The following is a 20,532-nucleotide window of genomic DNA, read 5'->3' on the forward strand; positions in this document are numbered from 1 at the left end:
TACTGGAATGACAAGTTTCCCAGGTCTGATATCGCTGCATATTCAACAGAGCCCTCACTGACCCACAACAGGGATCTGAGGGCTGAAGCTCCCCCCAGACCACCTAGCCTCCTGCCTTAGGGGTCTAAGGAGGGTGACACCTACCAATCTGTAGAAGTACTTGCATTGGGTGCCTAAGGCACAGCTGCAGAGCCCACCCACCAAAGTGCTTTAGGAAAAGAGACACACCTACCTCACTGGCACTTGGGGGAAGCCTGTCAGCATCCTGCCCCCTCTGGAGTGTGACCCCCTGCTGCTACCAGAATCTGGTGCACACGACTATCACCACTACTCCTCTAGGTGGATAGGTGACAGTCTGCACCACACACTTGATGACCCAAAATCAGATTCTACTCAAGAATAGTGAACACACTCTTAGGCTTATATATCTGGCAACAGCCCAAACCAGCTGGTAATAGGACATAAGTGATTCAAGGGCTACAAAAATCAAGACAGCGCAATCTAGTAGCCCATCTACGTATATTGAAAGAAAACAAAACAAGATAAGACTCAGTGAGCAAATACAAAATAAATCATTACAATATCTTATAGATGGCTTGGAGACAGCAGTCCATATCAAACCACATAAAGCAGCAGACCATGATTGCTTCTACAACTCCCCAAACTAAAAAATCAAAATCTTTCCCAAATGAGGATACAATCCTGGAATTGCCAGATGCAAAATATAAAAAACTAATTTACAGAATGCTTCAAGACATCAGGGATGACCTCAAAAACGAAATAAGGCAATCTACAGAAAAAGCCAAGGAACACACTGATAAAGCAGTGGAAGAAATCAAAAAGTTTATTCAAGAACACAGTGGAAAAATTAATAAGCTGCATAGAGAGACAGCATTCAGAAATCCAAAAGATTAACTGTAAAATTACAGAATTAGACAACTCAATAGGAAGTCAGAGGAGCAGACTCGAGGAACTGGAATGCAGAGTGGGGGACATGGAGGACAAGGGAACTGACACGAATATAGCTGAAAAAAATCAGATAAAAGAATTAAAAAAAAAAAAAAGAAGAAACCCTAAGAATCATGTGGGATTCTATCAAGAAGAATAACTTGCATGTGATTGGAGCCCCAGAACAGGGAGGGATAATAGAAAATACAGAGAGAATAGCTGAAGATCTGTTGGCAGAAAACTTCCCTGACATCATGAAAGACGAAAGGATATCTATCCAAGATGCTCATCAAACCCCATATAAGAACTGATCCAAAAAGAAAATCACCAAGACATATTATCATCAAACTTGCCAAAACCAAAGATAAAGAGAAAATTTTAAAAGCAGCCAGGGATAAAAGAAAGGTCTCCTACAAAGGAAAATCAATAAGAATAAGTTCAGACTACTCAGCAGAAACCATGCAGTCAAGAAGGCAACGGGATGACATATAGAGCACTGAAGGAGAAAAACTGCCAGCCAAAGATCATATATCCAGCAAAACTCTCTCTCAAATATGAAGGTGAAATTAAAACATTTACAAATAAACACAAGCTTAGAGAATTTGGAAAAACCAAGCCAAAGCTACAAGAAATACTAAAGGAAATTGGTCAGAAAATCAATACTATCAGATACCAGCACAACACAAGGTCACAGAACAGAATATCCTGGTATCAGCTCAAATAGGGAAATCACAAAAACAAATTAAGATTAACTTTAAAAAGAAAAAAACACTCAAAACAGGGAATCATTGAAGTCAATATGTAAAAGATCACAATAATCAAAAAGAGGGACTAAATACAGGAGGCATAGAACTGCCATACGGAGAGGGAAACAAGGTGATATAGGACAATACAAGTTAGGTTTTTACTTAGAAAAATAGGGGTAAATATTAAGGTAACCACACAGAGGTATAACAACTCCGTAACTCAAGATAAAAACCAAGAAAAACATGACGACTCAGCAAACATAAAGTCAACTACTATGAAAACGAGGAACACAATTTACAAAGAAAAACGTCTCAGCACAAAAAAGTAAGTGGAAAAATGAAATTGTCAACAACACACACAAAAAGACATCAAAATGACAGCACTAAACACATAAAAGAAAAAATTTTTTCTTTTATATTTATCTATAATTACACTGAATGTAAATGGACTAAATGCACCAATAAAGACACAGAGAGTCTCAGACTGGATAAAGAACACGATCCGTCTGTATGCTGCCTACAAGAGACACACCTTAGACTTAGAGACACAAACAAACTAAAACTCAAAGGATGGAAAAAAATATATCAAGCAAACAACAATCAAAAAAGAGCAGGAGTAGCAATATTAATTTCTGACAAAATAGACTTTAAAGTTAAATCCACCACAAAGCATAAAGAAGGACAGACACTACATAATGATTAAAGGGACAATTAACCAGGAAGACATAACCATATCAAATATTTATGCACCCAGTGACAGGGCTGCAAGATACATAAAACAAACTTTAACAGAACTGAAAAGTGAGATAGACACCTCCACAATTATAGTAGGAGACTTCAACACACCACTTTCGGAGAAGGACAGGACTTCCGGTAAGTAGCTCAACAGAGACACGGAAGACCTAATTGCTACAATCAACCAACTTGACCTCTTAGACTTATACAGAACGCTCCACCCAACAGCTGCAAAGTATACTTTTCTTTCTAGCGCACATGGAACATTCTCTAGAATAGACCACATATTAGGTCATAAAACAAACCTTTGCAGAATCCAAAACATCGAAATATTACAAAGCATCTTCTCAGACCACAAGGCCATAAAAGTGGAAAACAAGAGCAGAAAAATTAGGGAAAAGAAATCAAATACTTGAAAACTGAACAATACCCTGCTCAAAAAAGACTGGGTTATAGAAGACATTAAGGAGGGAATAAAGAAATTCAAAGAATGCAACGAGAATGAAAACACTTCCTATCAAAACCTCTGGGACACAGTAAAAGCAGTGCTCAGCGGTCAATTTATAACAATAAATGCACACATACGTAAAGAAGAAAGAGCCAAAATGAGAGAACTGTCCCTACGACTTGAACAAATAGAAAGTGAGCAACAAAAGAATCCATCAGGCACCAGAAGAAAACAAATAATAAAAATTAGAGCTGAACTAAATGAATTAAAAAAATGAATTAGAGAACAGAAAAACAATTAAAAGAATTAACAAAGCCAAAAGCTGCTTCTTTGAAAAAATTAACAAAATAGATAAACCATTGGCCAGACTGACTAAAGAAATACAGGAAAGGAAACAAATAACCTGAATAAGAAACGAGATGGGCCACATCACAACAGACCCAACTGAAATTAAAAGAATCATATCAGATTATTATGAAAAACTGCAGTCTAACAGATTTGCAAACCTAGAAGAAATGGATGAATTCCTAGAAAAACACTACCTACCTAAACTAACACAATCAGAAGTAGAACAACTAAATAGACCCATAACAAAAAAAGAGATTGAAAAGGTAATCAAAAAACTCTCAACAAAAAAAAAGCCCTGGCCCGGATGGCATCACTGCAGAGTTCTACCAACTTTCAGAGAAGAGTTAACACCACTACTACCAAAGGTATTTCAAAGCATAGAAAATGATGGAATACTACCTAACTCATTCTATGAAGCCACCATATCCCTGATACCAAAACCAGGTAAAGACACCACAAAAAAAGAAAATCACAGACCTATACCCCTCATGAACATAGATGCAAAAATCCTCAACAAAATTCTAGCCAATAGAATTCAACAACATATCAAAAAAATAATCCACCACGACCAAGTGGGATTTATACCAGGTATGCAAGGCTGGTTTAATATTAGAAAAACCATTAATGTAATCCACCATATAAATAAAACAAAAGAGAAAAACCACATGATCTTATCAATTGATGCAGAAAAGGCATTTGACAAAGTCCAACACCCATTCATGATAAAAACTCTCAGCAAAATAGGAATTGAAGGAAAATTCCTCAACATAATAAAGGGCATCTATACAAAGCCAACAGCCAACAGCCAACATCACCCTAAATGGAGAGAGCCTGAAAGCATTTTCCTTGAGAACAGGAACCAGACAAGGATGCCCTTTATCACCGCTCTTATTCGACATTGTGCTAGAGGTCCTAGCCAGAGAAATTAGGCTAGACAAAGAAATAAAGGGCATCCGGATTGGCATGGAGGAAGTAAAATTATCTCCATTTGCAGATGACATGATTTTATACACAGAAAACCCTAAACGATCCTCAAGAAAACTACTGAAACTAATAGAAGAGTTTGGCAGAGTCTCAGGTTATAAGATAAACATACAAAAATCATTTGGATTCTTCTACATCAACAAAAAGAACATCGAAGAGGAAATCACCAAATCAATACCATTCACAGTAGCCCCCTAGAAGATAAAATACTTAGGAATAAATCTTAACCAAAGATGTAAAAGACCTATACAGAGATAACTACAAAGTACTAGTGCAAGAAACTAAAAAGGACCTACATAAGTGGAAAAACATACCTTGCTCATGGATAGGAAGACTTAACATAGTAAAAAAGTCTATTCTACCAAAAGCCATCTATACATACAATGCACTTCCGATCCAAATTCCAATGACATTTTTTAATGTGATGGAGAAACCAATCACCAACTTCATATGGAAGGGAAAGAAGCCTCGGTTAAGTAAAGCATTACTGAAAAAGAAGAACAAAGCGGGAGGCCTCACTCTACCTGGTTTTAGAACATATTATACAGCCACAGTAGTCAAAACAGCCTAGTACTGGTACAACAACAGGCACATAGACCAATGGAACAGAATTGAGAACCCACATATAAATCCATCCACATATGAGCAGCTGATATTTGACAAAGGCCCGGTGTCAGTTAATTGGGGAAAAGATAGTCTTTTTAACAAATGGTGCTGGCATAACTGGATATCCATTTGCAAAAAAATGAAACAGGACCCATACCTCACACCATGCACAAAAACTAACTCCAAGTGGATCAAAGACCTAAACATAAAGACTAAAATGATAAAGATCATGGAAGAAAAAATAGGGACAATGTTAGGAGCCCTAATACAAGGCATAAACAATACAAAACATTACCAGAAATGATGAAGAGAAACCAGATAACTGGGAGCTCCTAAAAATCAAACACCTATGCTCATCTAAAGACTTCACCAAAAGAATAAAAAGACCACCTACAGACTGGGAAAGCATTTTCAGCTATGACATCTCCAACCAGCGCCTGATCTCTAAAATCTGTATGATTCTGTCAAAACTCAACCACAAAAAGACAAACAACCCAATCAAGAAGTGGGCAAAGGAGATGAACACGCACTTCACTAAAGAAGATATTCAGGCAGCTAACAGAGACATGAGAAAATGCTCTCGATCATTAGCCATTAGAGAAATGCAAATTAAAACTATGATGAGATTCCATCTCACTCCAACAAGGCTGGCATTAATCCAAAAAACACAAAATAACAAATGATGGAGAGGCTGCGGAGAGACTGGAACTCTTATACACTGCTGGTGGGAATGTAAAATGGTACAACCACTTTGGAAATCTATCTGGCATTTTCTTAAAAAGTTAGAAATAGAACTACCATACAACCCAGAAATCCCACTCCTCGGAATATACCCTAGAGAAATAAGAGCCTTTACCCGAACAGATATATGCACACCCATGTTTACTGCAGCTCTGTTTACAATACCAAAAAGCTGGAAGCAACCAAGGTGTCCATCAACGGATGAATGATTAAATAAATTGTGGTATATTCACACCATGGAATACTACGCATCGATAAAGAACAGTGACGAATCTGTGAAACATTTCATAACATGGAGGAATCTGGAAGGCATTATGCTGAGCGAAATTAGTCAGAGGCAAAAGGACAAATATTGTATAAGACCACCATTATAAGATCTTGAGAAATAGTATAAACTGAGAAGAACACATACTTTTGTGGTTACGAGGGGGCCGGGGAGGGAGGGTGGGAGAGGGTTTTTTACTGATTAATTAGTAGATAAGAACTGCTTTAGGTGAAGGGAAGGACAATACTCAATAAATGGAAGGTCAGCTCAACTGGACTGGACCAAAAGCAAAGAAGTTTCTGGGATAAAATGAATGCTTCAAAGGTCAGCGGAGCAAGGGCGGGGGTTTGGGGACCATGGTTTAAGGGGACTTCTAAGTTAATTGGCAAAATAATTCTATTTTGAAAACATTCTGCATCACACTTTGAAATGTGGCGTCTGGGGTCTTAAATGCTAACAAGCAGCCATCTAAGATGCATCAATTGGTCTCAACCCACCTGGATCAAAGGAGAAAGAAGAACACCAAGGTCACAAGATAACTATGAGCCCAAGAGACAGAAAGGGCCACATGAACCAGAGGCCTACATCATCCTGAGACCAGAAGAACTAGTTGGTGTCCGGCCACAACCGATGACTGCCCTGACAGGGAGCACAACAGAGAACCCCTAAGGCAGCAGGAGATCAGTGGGATGCAGACCCCAAATTCTCAAGAAAAGACCATACTTAATGGTCTGACTGAGACTAGAGGAATCCTGGCGGTCATGGTCCCCAAACCTTCTGTTGGCACAGGACAGGAACCATTCCCGAAGACAACTCATCAGACATGGAAGGGACTGGACAGTGGGTAGGAGAGAGATGCTGATGAAGAGTGAGCTAATCGTATCAGGTGGACACTTGAGACTGTGTTGGCATCTCCTGTCTGGAGGGGGGATGGGAGGATAGAGAGAGTTGGAAGCTGGCAAAATTGTCACAAAAGGAGAGACTGGAAGGGCTGACTCATTAGGGGGAGAGCAAGTGGGAGTATGGAATAAGGTGTATATAAACTTATATGTGACAGTCTGACTTAATTTGTAAACGTTCACTTGAAGCTCAATAAAAGTTATAAAAAAAACCACTATTAAACCAAATTCAGCAGCATATAAAAAAAGGATTATACACCATGGCCAAATGGGATTTATCCCAGGAATACAAGGTTGGTTCAATACATAAAAATCAATCAATATAATACACCAGACTAATAGAATAAAGGACAAAAGCCACATGACCATCTCAATTAACGCGGAAAGAGAATCTGACAAAACCCAAAACCCCTTCATGATAAAAACACTCAACAAACTAGGGATAGAAAGGAACTTCCTCAACCTGATAAAAGATTATCTACAATAAAAACTCACAGCTAATATCATACTTCATGTTGAAGGAATGAAAGCTTTCTCCCTAAGATCTAGAACAAGATAAGGATGCCTGTTCTTGCCACTTCTATTCAACATAGTACTGATTACAGCCAGGACACTTAAGCAAGAAAAAGAAATAAAGGGTACCCAGATTGGAAAGGAAAAAGTAAAACTCTATTTGCAGATGACACGATCTTGCATATAGAAAATCCTAAGGAATGTATAAAAAAATCATTAGAGCTAATAAATGAGTTCAGCAAGGTTGTAGGATACATGATCAATATACAAATATCTCTTATATATCTATACACTAGCAACGAGCAATCAAAAAATGAAATTAAAAAATTCCTTTTACAATAGCATCAAAAAGAGTAAAATACTTAGGAATAAATTTAACAAAAGAAGTGTAAGGCTGAAAACTATAAAATATCATTGTTAGAGATAGCAATTATCCCCAAATTTCGATATAGATTCTGTACAACCCTTATCAAAATTTCAGCTTTTTTGCATAAATTGATAAGCTGATTCTAAAATTCACATGAAAACATAGGAGGCACAGGATAGTTAAGACAATCTTGAAAAAGAACAAAGTTGGAGGACTCATACTTCCCAACTTCAAAAACTTAGTACAAAGGCACAGTAATCACGGCTGTTTGGTACTGGCATAACAACAACACACAGTTGTAGTCTAGTCAATTCCAACTCATGGTGACCCCGTATGTTGCAGAGTAGAACTGTGCTCCATACGATTTTCAAGGCTATGACCTTTAGGAAACAGATCCCCAGGCCCTTCTTGCAAGGTGCCTCTGGGTGGGTTCGAACCACCAACCTTTCAGTTAATAGTCAACCACTTAACTATCTGCACCCCCCAGGGACTCCTGGAACTGGCATAAGGTTAGACATACTGATCAACTGAATAGAACTGAGAGTCCACAAATATATCCCTACATTGAATGACAAGTAATTTTTGACAAGGATGCCAAGATAATTCAATGGGGAAATAATAATCTTTTCAACAAACAGTGCTGGAACAACTGAATATCCACACGCACAACACTGAATTTGGACCCCCTACTTCACAGCATACATAAAAATTAACTCAAAATGGATCAAAGACCTAGTAAGAGCTAAAAATATAAAATTTCTAGAAGAAAAATATAGGCTTTTCAAAGCCTTGGATTAGGCAAATTGTTTCTTAGATATGACACAAAAAGCACAAACAAAAAAAATTAAATCAGACATCACCGAATTCAAAAACTTTTGTGCTTCAAAGAACACCATCAAAAAAATGAAAAGACAATCTACAGAATGGGAGAAAAATTTTGCAAACCATGTATCTGATTTTACACATACACACAGAATATATAAAGAACTATTACAACTTAATAAAAAAAGAAAAACAACCTAATTTAAAAGTGGACAAAGGCATTAGATAGATGTTTCTCCAAAGAAGATATATGAATGGCCGGTAAGCATATGAAGAAATGCTCAATATCATTATTGATCAGAGGAATTCAAATCAAAGCCGCAGTGAGATACCTAATCACACCCACTAGGCCAGCTATCATAAAAACGGTAGGCAATAACAAGTATTGACAAGGATGTGAAGAAACGGGATCTCTCACATGCTGCTGGTGGGAAAGTGAAATGGTACAGCTGTTTTGGAAGACAATCTGACCATTCCTCAAAAGGTTAAACAGAATTACTACACGGCCCAGTATTGCCATTCTTAGGTGTTATGGTTTGAATTGTGTCCTCCAAGTCCCAGACAGAGCGGGAGAAAAATGTAAGACAAAATTCAAATTCACAAAAAAAAGACCAGACTTATTGGTCTGACAGATACTGCAGACTATGGACATTTTGCTAAATCAGAATTGAAACCAGTCCCGAAGCCCACATTTCAGACATAGACAGACCTATAAAACAAACAACACACGTGAGGAATGTGCTTCTTATAGTTCAATCAAATATAGGAGACCAAATGGGCAACTTCTGCCCAAAAGCAAGATATGTAGGCAGGAAGGGACAAGAACTAGAGAAACGGACACTGGGAACCCGGGATGGAAAGGGGGAGAACGAATAGCCTTAAATATCCCTAGGATTCAGTGTGGGGATGTTAACTTTGAAAGTAACAGATCAATGGGAAAATGTTTGGGATCCTCTAATATCATGAGGGGCAATTTAGAGTGGTTTTGCCTGAAGGCAAAGTGATGCCATGATAAGACCCCTTAGAAGTTCTTCCAACGGTGTGGATTTAGAGCCAATATTATGAACAGACAAGGCAGGAAATCTTTTTTCCAGGAGCATTCTAGTACCATCCAGCACAGTGATAAAAAGTCAATTTGGTAACAGGATATACAAATACTAGATGCATTTCCAGTGAGTTAAAGTGTCTCCTTTCTATCCTTTCCTGCCTGCCTTTTCAGAGCCTACTGTCTTAGCCTACCTCTGCCTGTTCAACCCGCTCAGGTTGCAAAGGATAGGATCATTTAATTCACAATGAAGTATAAATGCCTGAAAACAGCCAGGTATGTGTTATACCCTGGCTTGTATTATGATAGGAAAACTGTTAGCCCAAGGAATTATTTAACTGTTAGTCCAAAGGACTCAATTAAATCACTAGCAAGCTGGATGTGAAAGTATGTTTGGACCATGGCTTTGCAATGGTTAGTTCTGATTTAAATTCCTGCTGAGAATTTTCATTTCTAACAAGTTCCTAGGAGGTGATACCTAAGAATCACATGGGGATCTTGTTAAAATGTAGATTCTGATTCAGTATATCTGGGGGTAGAAATGCAAAGTATCAGCAAGGAACCTGTTAGAAATTCAAATTCTCAGCAGGGGTTCAAGCTGGAACGAACCAGTTTAAAGCTCTGGTTTGGACAGAGGCCTTCCAAGGAATGGTTTCCAATCCATGCTTAAAAGGTAAAATCAGCTGTTCCATTTCACAACTTTTCTGAAGTAATCCATGCTTGTTCAACACACAAATGTTTATTGTCTTAAGAGTTTAATAAAAGCCTTGCTCCTCAAAGGAGAATGAAGAACAGCAAAGACACAAGGTAAATATGAGCCCAAGAGACAGAAAGGGCCACATAAACCAGAGACTTCATCAGCCTGAGACGAGAAGAACTAGATGGTACCTGGCTACCACCTATCGCTGCCCTGACAGGGAACACAACAGAGAATCCCTGATGGAGCAGGAGTACAGTGGGATGCAGATCTTAAATTCTCATAAAAAGACCAGGTTTAAAGGTCTGACTGAGAGTGGAGGGGCCCTGACAGCCATGGTTCCCAGACCCTTTGACAGCCCAAGATTGGAACCATTCCCAAAACCAACTCCACTGACAGGGATTGGCCTGGACTATAAAATAGACAATGATGCTGGTGAGGAATGAACTTCGTGGCTCAAGTGGACACATGAGACTATGTGGGCAGCTCCTGTCTGGTGGTGAGATGAGAAAGAAGAAGGGGACAGGAGCTGGTTGAATGGACATGGGGAATACAGGGTGGAGAGGAGGAATGTGCTGTCTCATTAAGGGCAGAGCAGCTGGGAGTGCACAGCGGGGTGTGTATGGCTTTTTGTATGAGAAACTGACTGGATTTGTAAACTTCCACCTAAAGCATAATAAATTTTTTTTTTTAAATCAAGGAGAGAAAAAAAAAAAAGGCTTGCTCTTCTGGCAAGCCTTTCCTGACCTCTCAGGTTGGTATAGAAGCCCTTCCTGGTCTCCCAGAGTCCCTTGCATCTTAGCACTCTCCACAGGGCACTTGCTCTAACTGCCTGTTCATGTCTATCTCTGAGGGCAAGAGGGATTATTTCTTACTTTCCCGTTATTCATGAGGCCAGGCACATATCAGGCCTGCAATAAAGGCCTAGTGAATGAACACTTATTAACTTAGGAGTGAAAACGAAGGCTCTGTTTTATAGCTCTTGATCCTGGAACTCTGCCTAAATCCTTCGTTGTTTTTACTCCACACTTCTGCCTGTCTGCTTATTATACATCCTGCAGGTACCCTACAACACCTGCCCTGGCAAATTATTATGTAAACCAAGGAGTTTAGGTTGCCACTGACACAAGAGGATTTATGAGACCGATGAAGGAAGTTCAAATGTTTTCACACTGGAGTGGGAACTTTCTCTATTCCATCATAAAACGACCTTGCCTTGGCAGAATTTTTTAGGAATTAATTCCTATGAAAAATTTCTGTAGTTTACATACATTTGCTGCAAGTTGAACAACTGGGTTGAAGAGCATGCCCACAGCATCGAGCTAATGGACAAATATTAAGAATTTCTAAATCTAGAATTTATTCTGGATTTTGATTGTAACATTCCTATGGGTTATTAATAGTGCAGCAAGGTTCACATTCTGTGGAAAAAAAAAAAAGATCATGCACATCTAATTTGTTACAAATTTCAACCAGGAACTTTCTACTTCCTCTTCACACTCTCAGTGAAATAATGAACAATGTAAGTGCCTAGGTGGGGCAAAGGGCTTCAGGCAAGGGACACCTAGAGCCTAAAATGAAATGTACCACATCCTCCCTTTATATATATTTCAATGGGACATTAAATAATAAGTGTGGTGAAGGGTCAGTGGGCAGAGCTAACTTAAGCCATCCTTGTGCTACAACTTGCATCATAAAGAGAAGATCTACAGGAGGCTGCTGGTCTTTAAACTGCTTACCCCTCATCTCACAAAACGGATTAGAATTTTATAAGGCCATTGTGCCAGGTTCCTAAAGAGTTATTTCTACTTACCAGCGCCAAGTCCAGTTGTTCTTAATATTAGAGTCAATGAAGGCATCAAACCTGAACATTATAAATACAGTTTTGAATTTCAGCATCATTTGTATCAGAATTGATTAACCGGTTTTTCAATCTGCTGGTTGATAATATAGATTAAAAAGATAAAACTACATCCCTAAATTTCTTGGCACAAAAGCAAAGACTCAAATCAACAACCACAGCATGGTTTATAAACCTGCTTTAAAAAAAAAAAAACACAGCTTTTCCCTACCTGAGTCTACTTAGCATACTCAAACACAAGTTCCTAGGAAGAAATAATCTGCTAGATGCTAAGAACAACAACAGATACTGAATCCAATTCCTTCAAACACACAAGTGACTGTGAAATACACCGCATTACAAGGAATCTTTCCCTAGAAACAGAAAGAAAAAGGTTTCAATATTGCAGTCTTGTTTTCTTCAGGACACTTATATACTTACCAGGCCTGCAGCTCCCTGCAGCTTTATTTACATTTTTCCTCAGCAACCTCCCCAGGCCAAAGAGAGTCTAACCCAAGAGGAGAGGTTAGAGGGATTTACAGGCATCTGCTTTCAAACCCTGCCAGCACAGATTCCATTCACCAAAACCAGACAGGGCTGTTTAAAGATGCCCTCTCTGTGACCCTGCTCTACTGAAGGTCAAGTACGCTATCACTCCCTGTAACCAAGGAAGCAAAATCGACATGTTCCTGCTGTTTCGCCAGCTCTAAAGCAGTTTGTCTAATAATATGATTAATTGCTTCTACGGAAGATGTACTTTGCTTTACAAAGTTCTTCCTTTTACCTTGATCGTTGCCACTGCTCAAGTCTCCCCTCCCCCATACTTCCCTTAAAGACCACCTTTCCTGATCCCAGAGCTCAGGAGAATGTTACCATGGAGTACAACCAACTCAAAATAGTGTTAAAACTATAAGCAGTGCAAGGAAGACTTGGACATCTCAGGAGTTACCACCTCTTCTACACACCACAGCATCTTCTACATCACAGTACGTTAAGCTAATACTTTTAAAGATATGGGGTCTTGGCAAGTTCATCTTTCATTCAAAAGGAAGGCAACGACACACTCTCTGCACCATATACAAAAATACCCATAAAAATAACAGAACTGGGCTCATTTAACGACCATTTTACTACACCCACCCAATATACGCTAGAGACATGGATACAGGACAGAGTCCTGGCCTCACATTCATTCGGGTGGAAAGATGGGCATATGTAGTCAGTGTGAGCAAAGAGCACTATAACAACCTGGGCCACGAAGTGTCTTCAATTCTAAGCCTTGTCCTCTACGGCCACAGAGGAAAGGGAGCTCCTGAGGTCACAGCAGTTAGTGGTGGGTTAGGACAAAGCATCTGTCACTAAACCAGGCTATAGCCTCCTGTTTGACAGAGGAACTTCACCACTTGTTTTAATACCTCAACAAACAACTAACATGATGTGAATGCTCACCAATGATCAAAACAAACAAACAAATAAAAGCCTGGGGAAAGATAGGAAGAAACAGGTTTTATGGATAAGTATTTTTACACAGGAACGGAGTGGGCGGGTGGAGAGAGGGAGGGAGTTTTAAAAAAGCTCAGTCTGTTCTGAGTGAAGACTTTTCACTCCAGAAATTTAAGCGCGTGCTAACCTAAAACAGTCTGAGTTGAATGGATATGCCATCCAATTTTTCGGATTCTAGCATGAACCAAGGCACCCTGACCCAAAAGGGAAAAATTAACCAAGAGAAAAAAATGAGATGATTCTCCTTTTCAAGAGTCTTTCCGCCTCAAAAACTATTTAAAATTCTAAGAAACATTAATACTTTATTCACTTAGTCATTAAAATAATATGTAAAGAGATTAATACAAAAAAGCAGAAAGCTCTAAGACTAAATTATTGAAGCCAACAGGTCTGCTCCTTTCATCATAAAAATTTGTTCATTCCTTTTGATCTGGTAATTCCACCTCTGGGAATCCACCGTACAAAATATATCCTAAATATGTAAATGGATTTATCAGTGTGTGATCATAACTTATGCTTCTAGGGAATATAGGAATTCCCTCTCTCAGGAGTCTGGGTGAGGCAGAGCCTCCCTCCAACTGTAAAAGCAGAAATGCCAGATCCTTGCTGTCCTGGCCTCCCTTGGAAGAGAACTCGGGTGTCAACTGGATGCACTAGCCTGAGGCATTGCACTGGAAGCTGGAGATCCATCACCAGCCTTGGAAGTCACCAGACCAGCTCTGCAGTGTGATTTTGGGTGTTGTTTCTTGCTGCAAAGCTGCTTCTGCAGCCCTCCTGGAGGTGGGTTGTACAGCAGCAACTCTGTAAGTTATCTCTCTTTCTTTCACATATACTTTAACTCAGTATTCTTTAAGAACCCCATTTCTGTTTAAATTAGCAACGGTTTCTATTGTTTGCTATTAAGCTTCTTGACTGGGTCCCTATGAGTCGGCTCTACTCGACGCAACGTTTGGTTTTTGGGCAAAGAATGAAAATATCTATTTATAAATATTTATTATAACAGAGAAAGACCAGTGCCCCAAACTAGAAGATGGATTAATAAATTATGCCATGCTCCCCTGATATGTCATTATATAGCTATGAAAAATGATGGTCATGCAGACTATGTAGCAACCTGGGGAAAAGATACTGACAAACTTGTATGCATACTGTATTACAGTTGGATGATATACATGTGAAAAAAGACTGAAAGGGAATATTTTGATTTATTCAATAAACAAGTCTTAATATTGAGTGCTTACTATGTGCCAGATGCTGTTTTTAGGTACTGGGAAACAACCGTGAATGAAACAAAGTTTCTGCCTTCCTGAAATTTACATTCTAATGTGATGAGACAAACAAGTACATATGTTTGTTAGATATAGAGAAGCATTATAGCAAAAGGTAAGAGTAAGAAAGGTATGGAGTGCCAGAGGTGGAGGCAGAAATGGTTATTTTCGATAGGTGATAAAGTAGAATAATGGTTATAGTTGTGGAATGTTCTTATTTTCTACCCCAAGTCTGAAGTAATGAGTGTTCTTCCTATCTCTTTTCCTCAGTTTTAAAAGAAAAACTCCCCTTCTTACCCCTTGAAATAATAAACTTTTTTTTTTCTTTCTAGGAGATACAGAAGTCTACTGTGAAAGATGATTCTCAGTCTCCTTGCCTATTAAAGATATACTACTGGAGTTTTTTTTTTTTTTTTTTTCCTTCCAAACTAGGCTATGTTTCTGCAACTACGAAGCTAAACTGAATTATCCCGGTAGGTAGCTAAGTTACATGCAAACACAGCTTAGAATTCTGGCTCCTGTTTGAGTGGCTTCGGGCAAGGACCTTAATTGTTCTAAGCTTCTGTTTACTCACCTGTAAAATTGAGGTTAATACCTCTTACTTCACAGGTTATTGGGAGGATTAAATGAGGCAAAAAATATAAAGTAAAATATATAAATATAGGGCATTCCGATTACAATTTCCTGATATTTGGTTCGGAGGAAATAAAGTGCGGTGCTGAACACACAACCTGAGTAAGATGTTCTCTTCCTATAGCTTCACTTTTGAGTTATTTATTGATTTAGTAGACTAAATCATTTCATTTTCCAATCCTCTATTTCCTATGACCAATAAAAGAATATGGTCTTGAAGGTCTTTTTAAGTATTAGAAACTAAAGGCATACCTCAAGTGTAGTGGAATTTCAAAAAAGGAAGTTATGTTTTCTGTGATAGATTCTCACTACTCTGTCCCAAGACATATGGGCAAAGGAACTGAACAGACACTTCACCAAAGAGGATATACAAATGGTCAAAAAAGACAAGAAATAATGCTTGATGTCACTGGTCATTGTTAGCTGCCGTAGACTCTGCCCCTGACTCATGGCGACCCTACGTACAACAGAACAAAACACTGCCCAATCCTGCACCATCCCCAAGATCTGTTGTGGACTGGACCATTGTTATCTATAGCTGGCTTTCGGAAGTAGATTACCAGGCCGTTCTTCCTAGTCTGTCAGCTCCACTGAAGCCTGTTCAGCATCACAGCAACACACAAGCCTCCACTAACAGACGAGCAGCGGCTGCACCGAGGTGCACTGGCTGAGAACTGAACTCGGGTATACCACATTTGAACTCTACCACTGAACCACCACTGCCCTCTCCGTAAGCTGTTACCTGTTGCCACGGAGTCGATTCCAACTCATAGCGACCCTACAGGACACATCAGAACTGCCCCATAGGGTTTCCAAGGAGCGACTGGTGGATTTGAACTGCCAGCCTTTTGATGAGCAGCCGAACACTTAAACACTATGCCACCAGGCCATAAGTCATTAGAGAGATGCAAATCAGTATCACTCCCCCATACCCCCTCCCCTACAGAATGGCTATGATCAAAAAATGGAAAGCAACAGGTGTTGACAAGGATGTGGAAAAAGTGAATCCTCAGTCACTGCTAGTGGGAGTGCAAAATGGTATAGCCACTGTGGAGAAGAGTTTGGTGGTTCCTCAAAAATTTAAACATAGAACTACCTTAGGACCCAATCCTAGGTATATACCCAAAAGAATTGAAAGCAGGAATACAAGCACAAACTCGTACACCAATGTTCATTGCAGGACTAATCACAATACCCAAAAGGTGGAAACAACCTAAATGTCCATAAACAGATGAATGGATAAACAAAACGTGGTATTACTCAGTAATAAAGAGATATGAATGCAACACGGATGAACCTTGAAAACATCATGCTAAGTTAAATAAGTCAGTCACAAAACGAAAAATATTGTGTGATCCCACTTATATGAAACAGACTAACGTACAGAGACATTTTTAAGGAGCCCTTGTGGCGCAAGGGTTAAGCACTTGGCCGTTAACTGAAAGGTCAATGGTTCAAACCCACAAGCTGCTCCAAGGGAGAAAAGACCTGTTGGTCTGCTCCCATAAAGATTACAGCCTAGGAAACACTATGGGACAGTTCTACTCTGTCACATGGGGTTGCTATGAGTTGGAATCAACTTGATGGCACACAACAATAACAACAACATACAGACATTTTAGTGGTTACCAGGGATGGGAAGGAAGGGGAGAAAAGACGTCTTCGCTTAAGGAGCACTGAGTTTCCATCAGGGCTTCGAACTGGTTCTTCCTAACTCAGTCGTGACTGAGGAAGTGAAACTAGAACAGACCCGAATTTTTAAAAATTGGGTGAACTGGAATGAGAAAAACTACAGGTTGAAGCCTAATCTCCCTCTTAGAGAACAAGGGCAGCATACATGTTGCACAGCAACCAAATCTCTTGCCTGCGGAATTTTGAGCAGAGTTGGAAACAGTGGTGCCCGGTTCAAAGATGGTGGCCAATCACATTGCTTTCAATGTGTGTTGCTTGCCACAGTCCTACCAATAATCCAATCTTACACATCAAGCTCCTGAAAGGGTTCCCTATGTCTCTTCTGAGTCTCCCATTCCACTGCTTCGACCTGTAATTTTCCCCATTCTGGTTATCATTACAGATCACCCAAGTTGTAAAAATTTGGGTCTCCTCTGGTTTCGATTTGTCAACGCATGACTGAACCGGTTTGAAGCCCTGGTTTCTGTTAATTGCGTGGGATAATTTGGAAACAGATAATGGTAATTGTTGCACAACATGACAGACTACAGTGCAGTGAATTACTTAATATGCCCTTCTAGCCATGCATGGTCTTGTGACTCCTATAAAATGATTGGGTAGGGTTATGCAAATAAGGTGCTTGTGGTACACCAAGGGAATTGGACAGCATTGCTAATAATGCAAATAAGGTGCATGGCAGTCTTGTGGGGGTGGGACCATGCAAATAAGGTATATGAAACCCTATATAACAAGGGGATTCGACAGTTCTGCCATCCTGCTAGGCTTGAAATGAGCCATCCCAAAGGCGGAAAGAAGGGACCTCACTGCCACCAAGGAAGAAAAGCCAGGAGTGCAGCATGCATCCTTTGAACCAGATGTCCCCACTCTGAGAACCTCCTAAACCCAGGAGATAGAGAGTAGTAACACTGGAGAAGGCAAGAGACAGCAAGAAGTAAGGGCAGAGAGACAGTGGCAGAGGCAGGGTATGCCTACCCATGGAGCAAGAAAGCTAAGCATTTTCAAGGGCTTACTGGTGGGATGTGGTGCCTCAGGACACTTACCAACAGAGCTAAAAGAGCTTTGTAAAACTCGCCCAAACAGGATACAGGCCAGGCTGAGGGCCAAGGGCCGAGAGAGGGCAACTGTTCTGAGGGGACCTAGAGGAAGCCTGTCCTGAGGGAGCCAAGAGGAGCCCTGCATGGCTCAGAGGAGCTGAGAGAGCTGTCTTGCACTAAAGAAGAGACAACCTGCCTACATGCTTCCTGATCTTGATCTTGGGTCATAACCTGGTACTTCCCTAATAAACCCCATAATCGTGAGTATTGTCTGTATGTTCAACGTGGCCGTTACAATGGATTATCAAACCCAGCAGAGAAGTAGAGAGTGCCGTGGGAGGGACGGCTGGTGTCAGAATCGGTAAGAAGGTTGGAGAGGAGAGGTATGTTTGACCTCTACCTCATGGAATCATCTTTGGACTGATGTTGATGGTTAAGTCTCCCCCCTCCTGAAGTCAGAAAAGGTTAGACACCCTGCCACACCACTGAACTGTACATGTAAAAAATGCTGAATTGGTAAATATTTTTACAATAAAATGTTTTTTTAAAATACTTAATAAAAAGGAGGCACTGAGTCTGAAAGAATTGAGAACCCCTGTCTTTGACTATGGATTCCTAGAAGGGAGGCTCACACAATGTGTGCTCAATGAATGCTTGCTGAATCAACAGCTGAGCTAATTAATGTCCCAACTACTTCTTAGATATGAGGCTATGTGACTGTTAAAAAACTGTGTTAACTAATGAGACAGTGGATAAGAACTACTTTAGGTGAAGGGAAAGACAACACACAATACAGGAGAGGTCAGCACAACTTTACTAAACCAAAAGCAAAGAAGCTTCCTGCTTTGAAGGCCAGCAGAGCAGGGGCGATGGTCTGGGGACCATGGTTTCAGGTGACATCTTCGTCAACTGGCATAATAAAATCTATTAAGAAAACATTTTGCATCCCACTTTGGAGAGTGGCATCTGGGGTCTTAAATGCTAGCAGACGGCCATCTAAGATGCATCAATGGGTCTCAACCCACCTGGAGCAAAGGAGAATGAAGAACACCAAGGACACAAGGTAATTATGAGTCCAAGAGACAGAAAGGGCCACATAAACCAAAGACTACATCAGCCTGAGACCAGAAGAACTAGATGATGCCCCGCTACAACCAATGACTGCCCTGAGAGGGAACACAACAGAGAACCCCTGAGGGAGAAGGAGAACAGTGGGATGCAGACCCCAAATTCTTGTAAAAAGACCAGACTTAATGGTCTGATTGAGACTAGAAGGACCCAGGTGGTCATGGCCCCTAGACCTGTTAGCACAAGACAGGAACCATTCCCGAAGCCAACTCTTCAGACATGGATTGGACTAGACAATGGGATAGAAAAAGATGCTGGTGAAGAATGAGCTTCTTGGATCAAGTAGACACCTGAGACTATGTTGTCATCTACCTGGAGGGGAGTTGAGAGGGCAGAGGGGGTCAGAAGCTAGCGGAATGGACACGAAAAGATAGAGTGGAGGGAAGGAGCATGCTGTCTCATTAGGGGGAGAGCAATTAGGAGTATACAGCAAGGTGTATACAAATTTTTGTGTGAAGAGGCTGACTTGATTTGTAAACTTTCACTTAAAGCACAATAAAAATTAAAAAAAAAAAAAAAAAGAGGAGAGGCTCTTCTGAGGCCAAGTATTTGGGAACTGTTGAAGTTGAAAAAAATAAAAGTAAACACATTTCTTTGTTTCAAGAGAAAAAAAACCTATGTTAAAAAAAAAAGGAAGATAAAATTTGACTCAGATAGCTTTGGATCCAGCAATTCTAATTCTAGTGTAGTAAATAAATTACTCCCACATAGGAGCCCAAGGAGCCATATGTAAATAAATGTTAGTTGCAGCACTACTCATATGTGACAAAATTTGGAAACACCTAAACGTGCATCCATAGTGGAGTGCTAAGTAAGTATATATCTAATTTATATAAAAGAAGCCCTGGTGGCGCGATGGTTAAGCTCTAGGCTGCTACGTGAAACGTTATTAGTTCGAACTCACCCAGCAGCTCCACAGGAGAAAGAGCTGGCGATCTGCTTCCATAAAGATTATAGCCTAGAAAACCCTGTGGGGCAGTTCTACTTTGCCACATACAGTTGTTGCAAGTTGAAAATCGACCCAACAGCACCTAACAGCAACAACATATAATAGTAAAAAAATATATGTACATCTCTATACCAGGGCTTCAAACCAGTTCATTCTGATTCAAAACCCTGCTGAGAGTTTGCATTTTTAACAAGTTATCTGCTCAGAACATGCATTTCCACACCAGCAAACTATTACAATGACATGCAAAGACTCGTCATTATAATACTTTACTTTGTCTGGTGTGGAAATGCAAAGACTTGGAGATAGAAAACCAAAAGG

The 20,532-nt window shown here is 39.9% G+C and overlaps 1 protein-coding gene across 7 annotated transcripts in view; it reads right to left on the reverse strand.

The window, feature by feature from the left end:
- Positions 1-20,532, reverse strand: part of NR2C2 (nuclear receptor subfamily 2 group C member 2) — a 128,803-nt gene that overhangs the window by 57,710 nt on the left and 50,561 nt on the right. The window lies entirely within an intron of this gene.

The sequence above is a fragment of the Elephas maximus genome, chromosome 20 (genome assembly GCF_024166365.1).
Source record: "Elephas maximus indicus isolate mEleMax1 chromosome 20, mEleMax1 primary haplotype, whole genome shotgun sequence".
NCBI classification, from domain to species: domain Eukaryota; kingdom Metazoa; phylum Chordata; class Mammalia; order Proboscidea; family Elephantidae; genus Elephas; species Elephas maximus.